Source organism: Amblyraja radiata, chromosome 3 (assembly GCF_010909765.2).
Source record: "Amblyraja radiata isolate CabotCenter1 chromosome 3, sAmbRad1.1.pri, whole genome shotgun sequence".
Classification (NCBI taxonomy): Eukaryota; Metazoa; Chordata; class Chondrichthyes; order Rajiformes; family Rajidae; genus Amblyraja; species Amblyraja radiata.
In genome coordinates, this window is record NC_045958.1 from 5,715,444 (window position 1) to 5,733,431 (window position 17,988).

Sequence of the window (17,988 nt, forward strand, 5' to 3'; positions counted from 1 at the left end):
GGGTGGGGGAAACTTTTAAAATCTTTCCCCTGCACGGAGAACCCGACCTTTTCTCTGTCGGGTCTCCGTTGTCGTTGGGGCCTAGCACCGTGGAGCAGCCTCCAACCGGAACGACCTGGGGCTCCAGTCGCGGAGCTGCGGACCTACTTACCATCGCGGAGCTGGCCGAGTTCGGAGCGGGTGGAGCAGTGGTGGCGCGCTGCTGCGACCCGACCCTGGAGATTCGGAGGCTCCAACTGCAGGTCTGGTGGACAGTGACACCGGGAGCCCGCGGGTCCCTGCTGGGAGACCGCTTTTCGGGGCCTCCGCAACGGCGACTTCTCCCGCCCGAGTTGCGAGGTTGAAAATTACCTGGAGCGGGGCCTTACATCGCCCGGCGCAGCTTGAATTGGCCGCAGGACTTGCTGGCGCACGCCGGGGGCTCCAACACCAAGACCCGGAGCGCGGCCTTGCATCATCCGGCACGGCTTTAATGGCCGCGGAACACTTACCATCGCCCGCCTGGGGCTTTGACTCTGACATCGGGAGCAGAATGAGGAGTGCAGGGGAGAGATAAGACTTTGCCTTCCATCACAGTGAGGAGGAGATTCACTGTGATGGATGCTTGTGTAAATTGTGTTGTATGACTGCAGAAACCAAATTCCGTTTGAACCTCAATGAGGTTCAAATGACAACAAATAAATTGTATCATTTTATTGTATCACTGCCATTATTGGTTTGACATTATTGTGAAACCAAACCAGATTTTTCCAGCATCTGTTGTTCCTTCTTAAGCACTACCTCCCATTTTGTCGCTTGTTAGGATTCTATCCCTTTCAGTTTCCCCATCTCTGCAACAACTGATCTCAAGTTGAGGCGTTCAGGGCCTGTCCCATGAGCATGCGACTCCATGCGGCAAGCGCGACTTAACATGGTCGCTTGAGCCGTACGGCCTCGCGGGGCCGGTCCCACTTCGATAGTCGGAGCCGTATGGAGTTGTGCGGAGCTGGTCCCAACATCGCGCGGGGCTCCGAAAAACTGACCGTGTTCAAAAATTACGCGCGGCAACGGCCTGCCGGCCCGCAGCCACATTGAGGCCGTACGCATCGCCTTGACGGGCGTGCGCAGCGTCTTGATGCCATACGCAGCATCTTGACGACGTACGTCACGCACGAACTTCCCGTGGACTTCGCTCGAACGTCACGTCACTCACACGACCTCCGCGCGGCCCCTGCTTCCGGTTTGGTCGCGCTCGCCGCATGCAGTCGCCCTTTCCTCTCTGGGACTTCAAAATTGTCCTTTTTTAAAATTTGATTTGATTTGATTTAATTTATTGTCATTGTCTTCAATGAAGAGACAACAAAATTATTTTCCCCTTACAGTCATACAAAAAACCCCCCTCAAAACACAGAACAGAGTAGTCCACAACACAAACATCCTCACAACGGCACCAACGTTCCCCACTGTGAGAGAAGGAACCAAAGTCCAGTCAACCTACTCGCAGATGTTCCCCAATGTTCACCTGTGGTCGGGGCCTCCCGAGCACCCCGCAGTCGCCGCTAAGGACGGCCCGATGTTCAGGCCCCCTCGCTGGGAACCCCTCGTCAGCCACATTCCACCGGAGTCCGCGGCTCCCGATGTCCACAGGCCGCGCTGGGCGGAGATTCGCGCTGGCGACCCCCGGCAAAGGGTCCCAAGTCTCCGCGATGTTAAAGTCAGCGCCGCCCGCGTTGGGAGCACCGCACCCACAGCTCCGCGATGTTGGAGCAGCGGCCCAGCACTCCGGAGCTCCAAGCGGCGATCCCAGGAAGGCCTCACCCGTTCCGCGATGTATCCAGCGCCTTGCCGCCGCTGATGAAGCTCTGGCCCTTGTAGCTAAAGGGATCAGGGGGTATGGAGAGAAGGCAGGTACAGGATACTGAGTTGGATGATCAGCCATGATCATATTGAATGGCGGTGCAGGCTCGAAGGGCCAAATGGCCTACTCCTGCACCTATTTGCTATGTTTCTATGTTTCTTCCCGTCCTCTGGCATTTTGCTCTGCAGCCTCAGGACGGAGATGCAACACTTGTCCACTACACTAGTTTCCTCACCACCATCCAGGGATCTAAACACTCCTTTAAGATACAGAAGACATTCATATGCCCCTCCTCCAAGCATGCCTATTGCATTCGGTGCTCTTAATGAGGCCTCCTCCACATGCTGAGACCAAGTACAGACTAAGTGGTTGCTTTACAGACCAGTTGCGCCCTGTCCACAACAGTCAACTTGCGCTCCAGTTGCAGACCACTTCAAATTCCCTTCCCATTCCCATGTCTGACCTCAACCTTCTAAACTTCCTTGTTAAGGCTAAAAGCAAATGTGAAGAGTGCACCACAGGCGTAGTATACAACCCAATGGTTTGAATGTAGAATATTCCAATTTCAGGTAATTCACCCTCTGTGTGTTGCTTTCCCACTCCTGATGGTCCATCTGGGTTCTCTATCCCTTTGTTTGACTTTGCCATTCCTCTCTGCCCATCACCCACCCACCTATTCACCTGGGGGTTCTATTTCCCTGGCCTACCCTTCCCATCCCCTCCCCTATATAGTTCCATCTGCTAATCATCACTCCCTTATCTGGTTCCACTTAACCTTCGTCTCTTCCTTCCTTCCCCCCATCTACCTTGCTCCATCCTCTCACCATTCCCCACCTCACCTGGTTCCACAGGGCTCCACGGAGGCGCTGCGGTAGAGTTGTTGTCATATAGTGCCAGAGACGCGGGTTTGATCCTGACAACCAGTTCTGTCCATACGGAGTTTGTACGTTCTCTCCGTGACCGCATGGGTTTTCCCTACATGTACAGGTTTGTCGATTAATTGGTTTCGGTAAAAATTTTAATTTATCCCCTCGTGTGTAGTGTGTACAAGTGTAATGGGGATCGCTGGTCAACACATACTCAGTGGGCCGAAAGGCCTGTTTCAGCACTGTATCTCTGTACCTCTAAACTCAATTAAACTAATCATTCAACTACTTACCCTTTCTCACCCCTTTCTTTCACCTCTTTAAACTGGTTATCTTCCCTCTACGCTCTCAGTCCAAATGAAGGGCCATGAATCGAAATATCAACCATCCATTTGCCTCCACAGATGCTGCTTCACCCATTGAGTGTCCCTGTGCTAGAATACCTAAAAGACATATTTGCGATCTAGTTGAGGGTTTGTCAAATCACCATCTTCCATCCTATCTGCAAAAGATATGGGCAACTATGAGAGATGCCTGCCTTTTTACACATTTTGTACCTGGAGATTGTATTGCAGATGTTAGTTACATTGTCAGAGTGTCAATGATAGTCTGAGGCCACCCACAGAATAACAATCTAACATCAGTGATAGAAATAAGAGTCAGAATATTGTGTGGTGAACACTAAATTAGCCACTTTTAATTTTCTTGGAACTTTTAAAAATCTGATGAGGGATTACATGATTTTACATGATTTAACTGTGCACATTTCAAACCAGTTTAGTGGGGCACATTCCTTGAAAATAAGAATTTGTATTCAAGAATTCATATCAGAAAATATGTTTGCAGCTATACAGGAATACACCTCATTCAGGAAATGTGTTACCTTCCAACAGATATCTATATAATTAAAAGTCTCAACTTGGCCACTTCTTGTCGGCTCTGTATATTGATTTTAGAAAAAACGCTGCCCTATATCGCTGTGATTTTTGGCCATCTTACTCACAGTCCTCCTCCGCGGAGCCAGCCCCGAGGATTTTTCCCATCGATCAAAAAAAAGTTATGAGTGTTTAACAAACCTTGAGATCAGCTGATTGGTCATCTCGCCTGTCAATCACCGCAATGAAGGTAACGTCCCTTCCGGAGGGGTTCTGGGGGGGCAGGACTATAAAACCCCAGATGCCTGGACGTGAGTCAGTCACTCTACAAGATTGCGAGGGAGAGGCCATTCTAAACTGTGAATCAACTGAACTGTGAGTCTGCAATGTACTTGCAATAAATGATTTGTTAGCCCTAAATGACAATGCCATGAGTTGTTTGGCCTACTGCCCTGCCTGTGCTTGAAAGTGCAATTCTTAATTGGAAATGAAATGAAATGACAATGCCATGAGTTGTTTGGCCTGCTACCCTGCCTGTGCTTGAAAGTGCAATTCTTAATTGGAAATGAAATGAAATGAAATGACAATGCCATGAGTTGTTTGGCCTGCTGCCCTGCCTGTGCTTGAAAGTGCAAGTCTTAATTGGAAATGAAATGAAATGAAATTACAATGCCATGAGTTGTTTGCCCTGCTGCCCTGCCTGTGCTTGAAACTGCAATGCTTTATTAGGTCCGACTGTGTTTGGAAGGAATAAATGCTTTATTAGGTCCGACTGTGTTTGGAAGGAATAAATGCTTTATTAGGTCCAACTGTTGGAAGGAATAAATGCTTTATTAGGTCTGAATGTGTTTAGTCCAAAAGTCCCACTCATTTCGTGACTTCCGCTTAGTGGCAGGTCACTCTGTATGCGTAATTTCCGGTGAGTGCAGAGGTCACACTGATTGCGTAATTTCCAGTAAGTGCAGAGGTCATGCTGATTGCGGAAGTGCCGCTGACTGCGGAAGCCCCACAATGGAGAGGCCGTGTGAGTAGATTCAAGAAAGTTTACTGTCATATATATGGTGTGTGACTCAGTGTGTGTGAATGTGTGTGTGTGTGTGTGTGTGTGTGTGTGTGTGTGTGTGTGTGTGTGTGTGTGTGTGTGTGTGTGTGTGTGTGTGTGTGTGTGTGTGTGTGTGTGTGTGTGTGTGTGATGAATGATGATGGAAAATTGTTTTTCAGACTGGAGGCTTGTGACTAGTGGTGTGCCTCAGAGATCGGTGCAGGACCCACTGATGTTTGTAGTTTATATCAACGATTTGGATGGGAATATACAAGGCATGTTTAGTAAAGTGGTGGTATTGTAGATAGTGAAGGTAGTCATCAAAAACGGATCTTGATCAGTTGGGCGAGTGGATTGGGGAATGGCTAATGGAGTTTAATGCAGATAAATGAGTGTTGGAATTTGGGAAATGAAGCCAGGATAGGACCTTCACAGTGAATGGCAGGGCCATGGGGAGTGTTGTGTAGAAGAGCATGTATGAGTGTACGTACATAGCTCCTTGTAAGTGTTGTCACAGGTAGATAGTGTGGTCAAGATGGCTTTCAGTACATTGGCCTTCATCAGTCACGGTACTGAGCACAGAAGTTGGGGTGATATTTTACAGATGTTGGTGAGGCCTTTGTAGTGTCATGTTCAGTTTTAATCACCCTGCTATTCAAGCTGGAAATAATGCAGAGGAGATTTTCAAGGATGTTGCCAGGACTCGAGGGTTAGGCTAGAGGAGAAGGTTGGACAGGCAATAATGTTATTCCTTGGAGTGCAGGAGGATGAGAGGGAATTCTTATAGATGTGTCTAAAATCATGAGGGAAATAAATAGGGTGAATGCGCAATATCTTTTATCCAGACTAGGGTAACGAGAACTAGACGACAAAGGCTTAAGGTGAGTGGGGAAAGATTTAATAGGAATCTGAGGAGCAACCTTTTCATAGAGAGGGTGTTGGGTAAATGGGATGAGCTGCCAGAGGAGGCAGGCAGTTGTGGCAGGTACTATGACACCATTTAAAATAAATTTGTATAGGAACCATGTAGAGGAATATGGGCCAAATGTGGGCAGGTGGGACTTGCGTAGATGGGGCGTTTTGCTCAGCATGGACAAGTTGGGCTGAAGTACCTATTTCTGTGCTGTATGACCCTAAGACTCTATGGCTCAACGAGTCTGTAACCAAATCACCACATAAACATGGGTTCCACATTATCACAGTCATCGTGTTTCAACAGGTTGCAATGCAATTTAAATGTAGCAAAAGCAAAACTCTGCATTTCAAAGTCAATCCATCGTGGTGTGCTCCCTTGAGGTTTACTGAAAGACCAATCACTCTTGTCAAGTGCATAGTAAGGTGGCTGGGTTTTCTTCAGTCTCTTAACTTCCATGGTTCCAATGTTTCTGTTTACTCTGTAAGAGTTTTGGTTGGAGATGCAAGGAACTGCAGATGCTGGAATCTTGCATGGAACACAAAGTGCTGGAGTAACACAATGGATCAAGCAGCACATTTGAAGAACATAGATAAGTGAGGTTTGGGGTCAGGACCCTTCCTCAGAGTTTTGGTTTATCTGCTGGAGACAGACGTGGAGTTGCAGAATTGCCGTGCCCAGTACCCTTTGTTTTGATCAACCTGAAATAAAAAAGAAGGCAGTTTAGATAGTATTTCCACTTATCCATATGGTTCCGCCATTAGCAGCAAGTGCAACTGTAGTGGTAAATTACAATTACTTTGTAGGTTAAACCAAAGACGCTGCAGAGGATGTTTACGAGAATGATAGCAGGAATGATTTTGGGTCGAGAGCCAAAACGACACCCATTCCTTCTCTCCAGAGATGTTGCCTGTCCCGCTGAGTTGCTCCAGCTTTTTGTGTCTATCTTCGGTTTAAACCAGCATCTGCAGTTCCATCCTACACATAATTATTATCTTAAGCTCTTAAGTTCATAAGTTCTCGGAGCAGAATTACGCCATTCGGTCCATCAAGACTAAGCATCTTGACCCGAAACGTCACCCATTCCTCCAACCTCATCTATTGCATCCACTGCTCTAGATGTCAGCTGATCGATATCGGTGAGACCAAGCGTAGGCTTGCCGATCGTTTCGCCGAACACCTCCGCTCGGTCCGCAATAACCAACCTGACCTCCCAGTGGCTCAGCACTTCAACTCCCCCTCCCACTCCGTATCCGACCTCTCTGTCCTGGGCCTCCTCCACGGCCAGAGTGAGCAACACCGGAAATTGGAGGAACAGCTCCTCATATTCCGCTTGGGTAGTCTGCATCCTGGTGGCATGAACATTGAATTCTCACAATTCCGTTAACCCTTGCTGTCTCCTCCCCTTCCTATCTCTCCCTCAGCCCTCGGGCTCCTCCTCCTCCTTTTTCCTTTCTTCTCCCCGCCCACCCCACCCCCTATCAGTCTGAAGAAGGGTTTCGACCCGAAACGTTGCCTATCTCCTTCGCTCCATGGATGCTGCTGCACCCGCTGAGTTTCTCCAGCATTTTTGTGTACCTTCGATTTTCCAGCATCTGCAGTTCTGTCTTTAACACCCATTCCTTCTCTGCAGAGATGCTGCCTGTCCCGCTGAGTTATTCCACCTTTTTGTGTCTATCTTTAAGATAATAATTATTGTGGAAATAAAATTCAATGGTAGCTGAAGCACTAAGAGAACACCAACTTGCTACAGCATAACTTTGATCACTGAAGGGAATATTTGTGCTTCAACTTTGGTATTATAGTACAGCAAGCATTCCAATGCTGAAATTTAGGTACAAGCAGACACTGAAGATAACATTCTTGGAGAGGAAAGCTCTGAATTGCATTACAAAACCCTTAATAGTTAAAAGTTTTACATGTGAAGTGCAAATCTCTGGCCCCAGTGTTACCTTCTTCAGGCTGATTACAAAGTACATCCAGAGCAAGGAGCAGATGGAACGTTGCTAGCCAGGCAGGTAAATTAAATCTTTATTTCAAAATGCCTGAAATATTTGATGGCTGACAAATAAATAATTTTAAATTATGGTAAGCTTGACGTATTGTAGGCACTCTAAATATGGTGACATCACCATGATTCATATCAATTGGCATCAAAACACTTCCAGGAAGTAGGAATAAGGTTTAGGAGAAACTCAGAAATGAACATTAAACCCAAAGAGATGGAAGGAGTAAATAGCGTTCACATTGCTTAGAACAAGGCCTGTGCCCTTGGAAAATGTTTTCCACAGAGCTTAGTGTTTGATTCAATGTAGGAGAACTTTGAGTCCCATTTTCCTCATTGGTACTTTATGCAATACTAGATGACCTTGTAAATAAGTTAAAAAGTGAATTTCATTTTGCTGGGAAGGAATGGCTGCTTGCGCCTTGGGTTCTGAATATGCTAGCATTCAGAACGAGCCTATGTACTACTACCCACACCATATTTGGTATGTATCTGATTTATACTACTGGAAGGTATATGCATTGAAAACTTCCAGACACATGCATCAAGTCCAAACATAACGTGGATAGCTTTACAAATAAATTACAGCAAAGCTTGAGTAACACCATCTCATAAAAGAGGTATTAAAGTGGTTGAGAAAGATGTACCAAGGTTAATACTTCAATAGCATGAGTGCCTTTTTGGTAGACAAAAGGGTGTCAGTACACCTCTTTAATAAACATACATGTCACGTGGCTGGTAAACAAAATAATGGGATGTTTAACCTTTTTGAGATGCCAGTACAAAAAACACTGAATATCAAACACACACGACCAAAGAACTTCAATGAAAATTCCTGACTGCTATATGAGAAATAATGTCTCTACTCAATGTTAAAAGTATGTAGAAGGGAGGACTGGGATTATTTGAAAAAATGGTGGGAGAGTTTGAGATGCTGGAATAGGTAGCTAAGAAATGTTTTCGTGTCCCCATTTCTGACATTTTGTTAAATGTGGTCATTCATAGAGTCATAGAATCTTGGAGCGATTCCTAGCCTCTGCCTACCGTCAAGAATCCATTTTAACAATAATCGTACCCTAATCCATTTTATTTTCCCTGCATTTCCATCAACCATCCCCTAGATTCTACCACTCGTGTATACACTAGGGGGCAAATTTACAGTGGTTGATTAATCTACAAGCCTAATTTTTTAGGGTATATGGGAGGAAACCGAAGAAACTGGGAGAAACCGATGCAGTCACAAGGGCAGCCTGCAAATCTCACACAGTCAGCACTGAGATCAAACATAGATAGACATAGAAACATAGAAACTAGGCACAGTAGGAGGCCATTCGGCCCTTCGAGCCAGCACCGCCATTCATTGTGATCATGGCTGATCGTCCCCTATCAATAACCCGTGCCTGCCTTCTCCCTATATCCATTGACTCCACTAGCCCCTAGAGCTCTATCTAACTCTCTCTTAAATCCATCCAGTGACTTGGCCTCCACTGCCCTCTGTGGCAGGGAATTCCATAAATTCACAACTCTCTGAGTGAGATTTTTTTTTCTCAGTCTTAAATGACCTCCCCTTTATTCTAAGACTGTGGCCCCTGGTTCTGGACTCGCGCAACATTGGGAACATTTTTCCTGTTTCAGTTTTCAACTTTTCAAGTTTAAGAATAAGGGGTAAACCATTTAGAACGGAGACAAGGAAACACTTTTTCACACAGAGAGTTGTGAGTCTGTGGAATTCTCTGCCTCAGAGGGCGGTGGAGGCCGGTTCTCTGGATACTTTCAAGAGAGAGCTAGATAGGGCTCTTAAAGATAGCAGAGTCAGGGGATAATGGGAGAAGGCAGGAACGGGGTACTGATTGTGGATGATCAGCCATGATCACATTGAATGGCGGTGCTGGCTCGAAGGGCTGAACGGCCTACTCCTGCACCTATTGTCTATTGTCTATTGTCTAAGACGGAACATGGGGATCTGGAACTGTGAGGGAGCATATCTACTAACTGCACTAATGACCTGATCATGCTTACTACAGTTGTATAAGTTATAATTGAATTTTAAGTACAACTTTGATTCATATTGAGACTATGATTTCTTCAGATCATTCATCTTCAAAAGTTACAGTCAGCCCATTCATTATCTTAGTGATGAGCTGCCACCTTCATATTCTGCACTGGGTTCCTTTTGATGACCTGAATCTATCCCATCACTTATCTAATACACCCTTCACATGCTTCAGCTAAGGACTATACATTAGCCTATTTGGTTGTTGCCTTCCTTTGGCTTCTGTCTTAAGCACAGGACTTAAGCACAGGAGTAGCATTCATAATTCCTAAATTTCAAATATTGTAATTCTAATGCCCATGGTAACAATTGCGAAGGGCAGGTGAAATGTTAAGTTGACTGCATTGAAAAAACAGACAAAATAAACATCATAGCAAAGATCTACAACAGTTATTTATCCCATTTTGTCATGAACAATATAATTAAGTCTGAAGAAGGGTCCCGACCCGAAATGTCACCCATCCTTTTTTTCCAGAGATGCTGCCTGACCCGCTGAGTTACTCTAATGCTTTGTGTCTATCTTTGGTATAAACCACCATCTGCACGTCTTTGTCTCTATAATTAATTTTGGACTGGAATTTGTAATTGAGAGGAAGGTAAAAATGTCAAAGTTCTTTGTAACTAACAAGAACATTCCAGAATGCCCAATTAATGTAAGTGATTTTTATTTAACCTCCACAGGTTCTGCAATTTTTAGAAATCAATCTGACGATAATGCCATTGATTTGAAACAAAGAAATATTAAGTTTTGTTTCTGTAGGTGGAAGTGTTTTTATTGGCATACTAAGCCATAATTACTGCCTAACAACCTTTTTATATGCCTATGTTGTCTTTCAAATGTATATTTAAAGAATCACGTATTTTTAAAAGTCTATATATATAAACTATACTTTGTTATAATATTTCAATTTCTGCGGCAATCATTAGTATGTTCCAATATTTATTTTGTTTCTCACAAAAGTTAAGCTTGTGTTTTATTTTTCTTCTGGTTATGCCATCTGAGAAATCCTCAATGCTGATACTGCTGGATGCATAATGTTCCCTAGAACTAACAAATACAAGGAAACAACATCACGGAAGATGACAGCCATGCTTAAGTATCCTTGTGGGAATCGTTCTTCAGTTGTAAAACCCAGGTCAAAGTCTTTACATCGTCTCTGAACTAACAAATTAACTCGAATTCTGAAATAGTGCATCCAATTTTCCCATGGGGACTGTAATAATTTTCATGTTGAAAATCACCATCACCATCCCGGCTTCCAGGGTCCATTGAATTTTGCCCCTGTGTTGCCGACCCTGCCAGCACTTGTCTATCTTGCATCATTTTACAATGTTACAGTCATCTTAATTGAGCCATGGAGCCACAGAGCCCTTTGGCCCACAAAACCATGCCATCTACATGAATTCCATTTATCAGCGCTTGGTCCATAGCCTTCTCTGCCATGGCAATCCGAGATTGCATTCACAAAAAGAGCTTGTTAGAATATTCATTTCTCTCAAAAGTGTTATGGATCCTCTCAAGCAACGTATGTTATTGAGTTAAAATAAAACCTTCTCCGAGGCAACAAAGAAAATATGATTGTTTGCTAAATGATGAAGCCTGCGATTTCAAAGCGTAATGGCCGCAGCAAGATATTTTGGACATTATTGCATTGCAGTGTTTGCCTTCAAAAACCCATGCTGTTATAAAACTGCACAAATAATCAGCTTTCATGGGTTTACTGCCAGCCATATTGAAAATTCTACAGTGCAAAGCTGCAGACTGTAAGCAAATTTCAGAACCTCTTCCCTCGTGCATCATTTAGATAATTTTTTTTCCAGCTTATTTGAAGCTCAGTGCTGAACTTCCTCGTTTTGAGAGTTGGTGCCAACCCATTCTGTCCCCTGTTATGAATTCTACATTTCAGATTTATTTGGACATGGCTGAAACACATTTTGATATCAGTTTAAAAAAAAGCAAGATGCTTTGCTCATTTGTTTCCAATCATAATGAAAAAATAGATAGAAATCATTTTAAAATAAAGATGTTTTGTTTTTACATTCATCCGTTGATTGCTAATTCATATATTAAAAGTAATTTTGTTTTTTTTTTACATTTGCTTTGGACATATGGAATTTCATATGTATCGCTTAATCATTGGCCCAGATATTTTATATTTAAAATTCTTAACTCTTTTTTTTTTTAATAATCTTTTTATTAGAGGCAGGTACATATCATATTAAAAACATTTCATGTATATCATTCCTACATTACTAATATTATCAATTGACATTAACTCTGCTTCTAGTATTTTTTTTTTACATAGATAGAAAATAAGAAAGAGAAATAAAAAAATAAAAAAGTATAATGAAGAAGAATGGAATAATTTACTAAAAATACAACTTTGGAGATAAGTTCGTAAATTATAACATTCTTAACTCTGGGGCACTTATTTTATGTCACAACTCTACAAAGCAAACTGGGTTTCAAAGTATTGCAGGACTACAGTGATATGATTTTGTTTACATTTAGTCTGCTAAATAAAACTGCAGTGGGTTGAAGGTTACATGGCCGCACACAGCAGATATGGGAAATAAATTAATTTCTACCCTCAAAATGTACCAGGCATAAGTCATTCTCAGCGTCACATGGTTAATTCATGTCTGAGACTGTAATTATGCCATCTGCAGACTTGCAGAGGAGGATTGACAGCCAGCCAGTAATGGTTAAAATATTAATCAGGCAAGAGTCCATTCCTTAAAATGCTACCTTCAATATCTGAGCAAATTCAGCAAAAGTACAAAAGAACAGATAAGAAATGTTTCCAACAAAGATTCCAAGTGGATAAAAACATACATTGTGTACACGGTTCAGTGTTCACTGATCAGATTTCTCCAGCATATTACTGTACATTTTGATGGTTTTTTGTGTTTGCTATTATTCTGCATAGAAGCAGAGCCTCGTTCCTTTGGCCTTTCTCTGTTGCAAGCACTTTGTGTTTGCTGTTAAGAGCCTGCCCCTTTATTTTTGTTCCTAATCATATTCACTATGTATACACTTTTACCTAAAATATGAAGCAATTGTTAATGAAAATGTATTCATATGATTCATCCCTACAAGATTGACCAGCTTCAAAAATTAATGAATATCCCTTGGTGAAGCTATTCTCTTTTCTGCGATTATTTCAGAATTTTAACACCATATGTGACGGCAGGCAGCATTTTAAAAAGCACCAAATTCCTGAAAATCAGACTAGGGGGCAGTGGTCTTCTTTATTGTTCCTTACTCCACTAATGTTAACGTTGCATACCAATCTTATTTGCACGCAAATCCTGATTACTTTCAATAATTTATTTCAGCCAATTGTAGAGAGTGATGGTGACAGAAAGTGTAAAAAAAAAAAGCATGGTTGGCTGCCAGGTTGTCAAAGCTAGATTCCCAGACTATGATATGGAAGACCTTGCTAATGAAATACTGCACAAAAAGAGTGGTCTTTTTGGTGATGCAGAACACCTATGACTGTAATGGACAGGCAATTAGCCCAGCTATCCATCTGGGACCAGATAACTCAGGATTACAAACAGGAACTGATAGAAATCAGTAAAAACACAGCAATATGGGGAAAATCTGGCAAGACTACAGTGTTGCTATATTTATGAATTTGGCATTTTCACTAGCAGCTTTTTTACCGAAAGGAAATAAGACACATAAATGGTGTTGAAATTAGCTGTTTTGCATTGACTCAGAAATATGAATATCTCACCAATACATTTTGCCAAATGCATGGCATTGTAATATTTAGGAAGAATTGATACAAAGACAACCCAAGAATGCATCAGGAGCTTGAATAGTACTGAAATTATGATATTATAAAGAAAACATATCACCATATAAAAATTACAGCACGGAAACAGGCCATCTCGGCCCTTCTAGTCCGTGCCGAACAATTATTCTCCCCTAGTCCCATCTACCATCATCCCATAATACATGAATATGTTTATCATGGCTCTATTTCTTCAAATGTTCTATTATGAGAACAATGCACATTAATGGTTATTAGATTGCATAATGATAAAATATAGACATGGCTGTATGTATTTGTGTATTAACAAATTTCCTCCATTTACAAAACAGAAAAAAATAGTTTGAATGAAATGAAATATAATATCAGTTATCCACATTGATATTTGAACAACATCCTGCTAACTTTCAAGCCAAGTTTGTGGATTACTGGAATCATTCACTTGTTATCACACTGAAGGAATTTTTCAGTTTATCAAGTCAGATCTTTGTAGTGCAATACAAACAATTCCGCCCCTAATATCCTTGCAAATATTTCACCTTCAGCCATTTATACAATTCAAGCTCAGGTTTCAGCATAGACTTCTTACTGTCGTGTACTGAGGTACTGTGAAAAGCTTTGTTTAGCATCCACTCAGATCAGATATGTCATACAGAAATACAAACAAGTCAAATTCAAGTACAATAGATAAAGCCAAGGAGAAGATACAGGGAGCAAAATATAGTTCTCAGCATTGTAGCGTATCAGTTATATAGACAAAGTCCAATGTGAATTGGATACTTAAGGGCCTGTCCCACGAGCATGCGACTCATGCGGCAAGTGCGACCTAACGTGGTCGCTTGAGCCGTACGGACTCGCGGGGCCGGTCCCACTTCGATCGCCGGAGCCTTATGGAGTTGTGCGGAGCTGGTCCCGACATCGTGCGGGGCTCCGAAAAACTGACCGTGTTTTCAAAAATTCTGCGCGGCAACGGCTTGCCGGCCCGCAGCCGCCTCGACACCGTACGCACCGCATCGACGGCCGTGTGCAGCGTCTCGACGCTGTACGCAGCGTCTTGACGTCGTACGTCACGCGTGAACTTCCCGCGGACTTCGCTCGAACTTCACGTCACTCACTCGACCTCGGCGCGGCCCCCGCTTCCGGTTTGGTCGCGCTTGCCGCATGCAGTCGCATGCTGGTGGGACCGGCCCTGTACGGGGATCACTCGACCTCCGCGCGGCCCCCGCTTCCAGTTTGGTCGCGCTTGCCGCATGCAGGTCGCATGCTGGTGGGACCGGCCCTGTACGGGGATCACTCGACCTCCGCGCGGCCCCCGCTTCCAGTTTGGTCGCGCTTGCCGCATGCAGGTCGCATGCTCGTGGGACAGGCCCTTAACTCTAGCTAATGGAAGGACCATTCAGAAGTCTCATAACAGAGGGGAAGAAGCTGTTCCTGAATCTGGTGGTGCACACTATTAAATCTGTACTTTCTGCTGGATGAGAATAAGGAGAAGAAGGAATGTGTATAGTGGGACAAGAGTTTGATTATGTTGGCTGCTTTTCCGAGGCAGTAAGAAGTGTAGAAGGAGTCATTGTTGGAAACTCTGGTCTGAGTGATGAACTGGGCTACATCTGTAACTTTGCACATTCTTGCTTTCTTGGGCAGAACTGTTCGCAAACAAAGAGGTGATGTAACCCAACAGTATGCCCTATATCCCCTCCCTCGACTCTGTCCAGGGACCCCAACAGTCCTTTCAGGATAGGCAGAGGTTCACTTGCACCTCCTCCAACCTCATCTACTGTATCTGTTGTTCAAGATTTGGACTCATACATCGGTGAGACCAAGCGTAGACTGGGCGATCGTTTAGCTGAACACCTTCGCTCAGCATGCCTGAACCAACCTGATCTCCCGGTTGCGAAACACTTTAATTCCTCCCTCTTCCCATTCCCTCACTGACCCTTCTGTCTTAGGCCTCCTCCATTGTCAGAGTGAGGCCAAACGCAAATTGGAGGAACAGCATCTCATATTTCGCTTTGGCAGCTTACTGCCTAGTGGTATGAATATTGATTTCTCTAACTTCAAGTAACCCCTGCATTCCCTCTCTCTCCATCCCTCCCCCACCCAAGTCACACCTGCTTATTGTTCTCACCTATAATGTATTCAAGAGAGAGTTAACTACAGCTCTTAGGGCTAACGGAATCAAGGGATATGGGGAGAAATGGGTTACTGATTTTGTATAATCAGCCATGATCATATTAAATGATGGTGCTGGCTCAAAGGGTCAAATGGCCTAATCCTGCACCTATTTTCCATGTTTCTATGTTTTTATGTTTCTAGAAAACAGCTAACATTGGCCTGTTTCCTTTATCTTTGTTACTATTTTGCATATTTTCCATTCATTTGTTCTATATTTCTCTACATCAATGTCTATCACTCTGAAATAAATTTAGAGTGTCTCTGAGGATCCTCCAGTGCTTCTACTCAGCGGCTGAGGAAAGCATCTTCGTCCCCTATAGGATAATCGTCCCCTATATCACGATTTGGTTTGGGAACTGCTCTGCCCAGGATAAGAAGGCTCTGCAGAGAGTAGTGTGTTCGGCAGAACGCACAATGGGAACTTCACTCGCCCCACTGCAGGAACTATACATCAGAAGGTGCAACTCCAGAGCCAATAAAATCATGGGAGACCCCTTCCACCCCTGCAACGGACTGTTCCAGCTGCTACGGTCAGGCAAACGCCTCCGTTGCCATGCTGTGAGAACGGAGATGTTGAGAAGGAGTTTCTTCCCAGAGGCCATTAGGACTGTAAACTCCTATCTCACCAGGGACTAACTTTACTGAACCACTCTACTGTTTTTTTTAAATTGCTGTTTATTTTCCTTTTTCCTTCCGCCCACAATATGTAATATGTAAAAGAACATGTGATTCTGTTCCATTCTGCTTGTAGTTTGTTTGTTTGTTTGTTTGTTTGTTTGTTTGTTTTTTGCACAAAGTTCGCGAGCATTGCCACTTTTCATTTCACTGCACATCTCGTATGTGTATGTGACGAATGAACTTGACTTGTCTATATTTCTCGTTTCCCTTTCCTGTGACTTTCAGTCTGAAGAAGGGTCTTGACCCGAAATGTTACTCCTTCCTTCTCTCCAGAGATGCTGCCTGGAGTTACTCCAGCATTTTGTGTTTATCTTCGGTTTAAACCAGCATCTTCCTACACAGTATGCTTTCTATGCTGCATCACCAGAGGTTCATGAAGGTCCTTGGAGACATGCCAAATTTTCTCAGACTCCTTTGGAAGTAGAGGTGTGGGTGTGCTGTCTTGGCTGTAGCATCAATGCTTTTGGTCCACACAGATCATTTGTAAACACATTTTAAGGTAATATTTCCCAGATCAAAGATCTTTCCTGGAGATTTCTTTGCACAGAATATTAAATTACTAGCCTCTGGTACATAATCATTCCACAAATGGGAGCTGTATCTCCCTATTGACCTCATCTAAACCAGTCAAGGTTTTGTATAACTCTGTTAAATCTTCCCTCAAACTTTTACTTTACAGTGAACAATTGTAAATTGTTTTCTGACTGGACGTCTATGACCAGTGGTGTTCCACAAGGATCATAGAAACATAGAAAATAGGTGCAAGAGGAGGCCATTTGGCCCTTTGAGCCAGCACCGTCATGGCTAATCGTCCCCTATCAATAACCCGTGCCTGTTTTCTCCCCCTATCCCTTGACTCCACTAGCCCCTAGAGCTCTATCTAACTCTCTCTTAAATCCACCCAGTGACTAGGCCTCCACTGCCCTCTGTGGCAGGGCATTCCATAAATTCACAACTCTCTGGGTGAAACTATCAGTATTGATACCTGTTGTTTGCCATGTTAATGAGTTGGATGAAAACGTCGATGGTTTGGCAAGTACGTTTGCAGTTGACGCAATATGTGATGGAGCTGAGAATATTGAAGAATGTTGTTAAAGGATACAGTGGGGTGTAGATCAGAAGAGAAATTGGGTGGAGAAATGGCAGATGGAGTATGGACAAGTATGAGGTGATATACCTTGTGACGTCAACTGCAAGCGGAATTATCAGTTATTGGGAGGATCATTAATGTACAGAAGGATCTTGGCATGCAGGTTTCTAGATTCTTGAAAGTGGCAACTCAAGTGGATAGGGTGAACAACATGCTTTTCCTCATTAGTCAGGGCATTGAGCAGAGAGGTTGGGAAATCCATGTATAAAACTGGATGGGAGTATTGTGCGAAGTTCTGATTGCCACACTATAAGAAGGATGTGGAGGGTTTGGGAAGGGTGAAGATAATAATAATAATAATAAATACTTTATTGATCCCCTCAGGGAAATTCAGATGTCCAGAAGCCCCCAACCAACATAGATTCAAAACGAACGCAGACAGAAAATACATAGAATACAACGTGGACACTACCTGAGAGCAATAAATACTTAAAAAGACCAATAATTAACAATTAAAAATTAAAAATCTCAAAATGCATCCCCCTACAGCCTAGCGGTCCGAATTATAAAATCTAATGGCTGCAGGGGTGAAGGATCTCCTGAACCGCTCCGTTCTACAGGGCAGGGATGCTGATTAGATTGGAGAGTATTGACTATAAGGAGAGGGTGGAC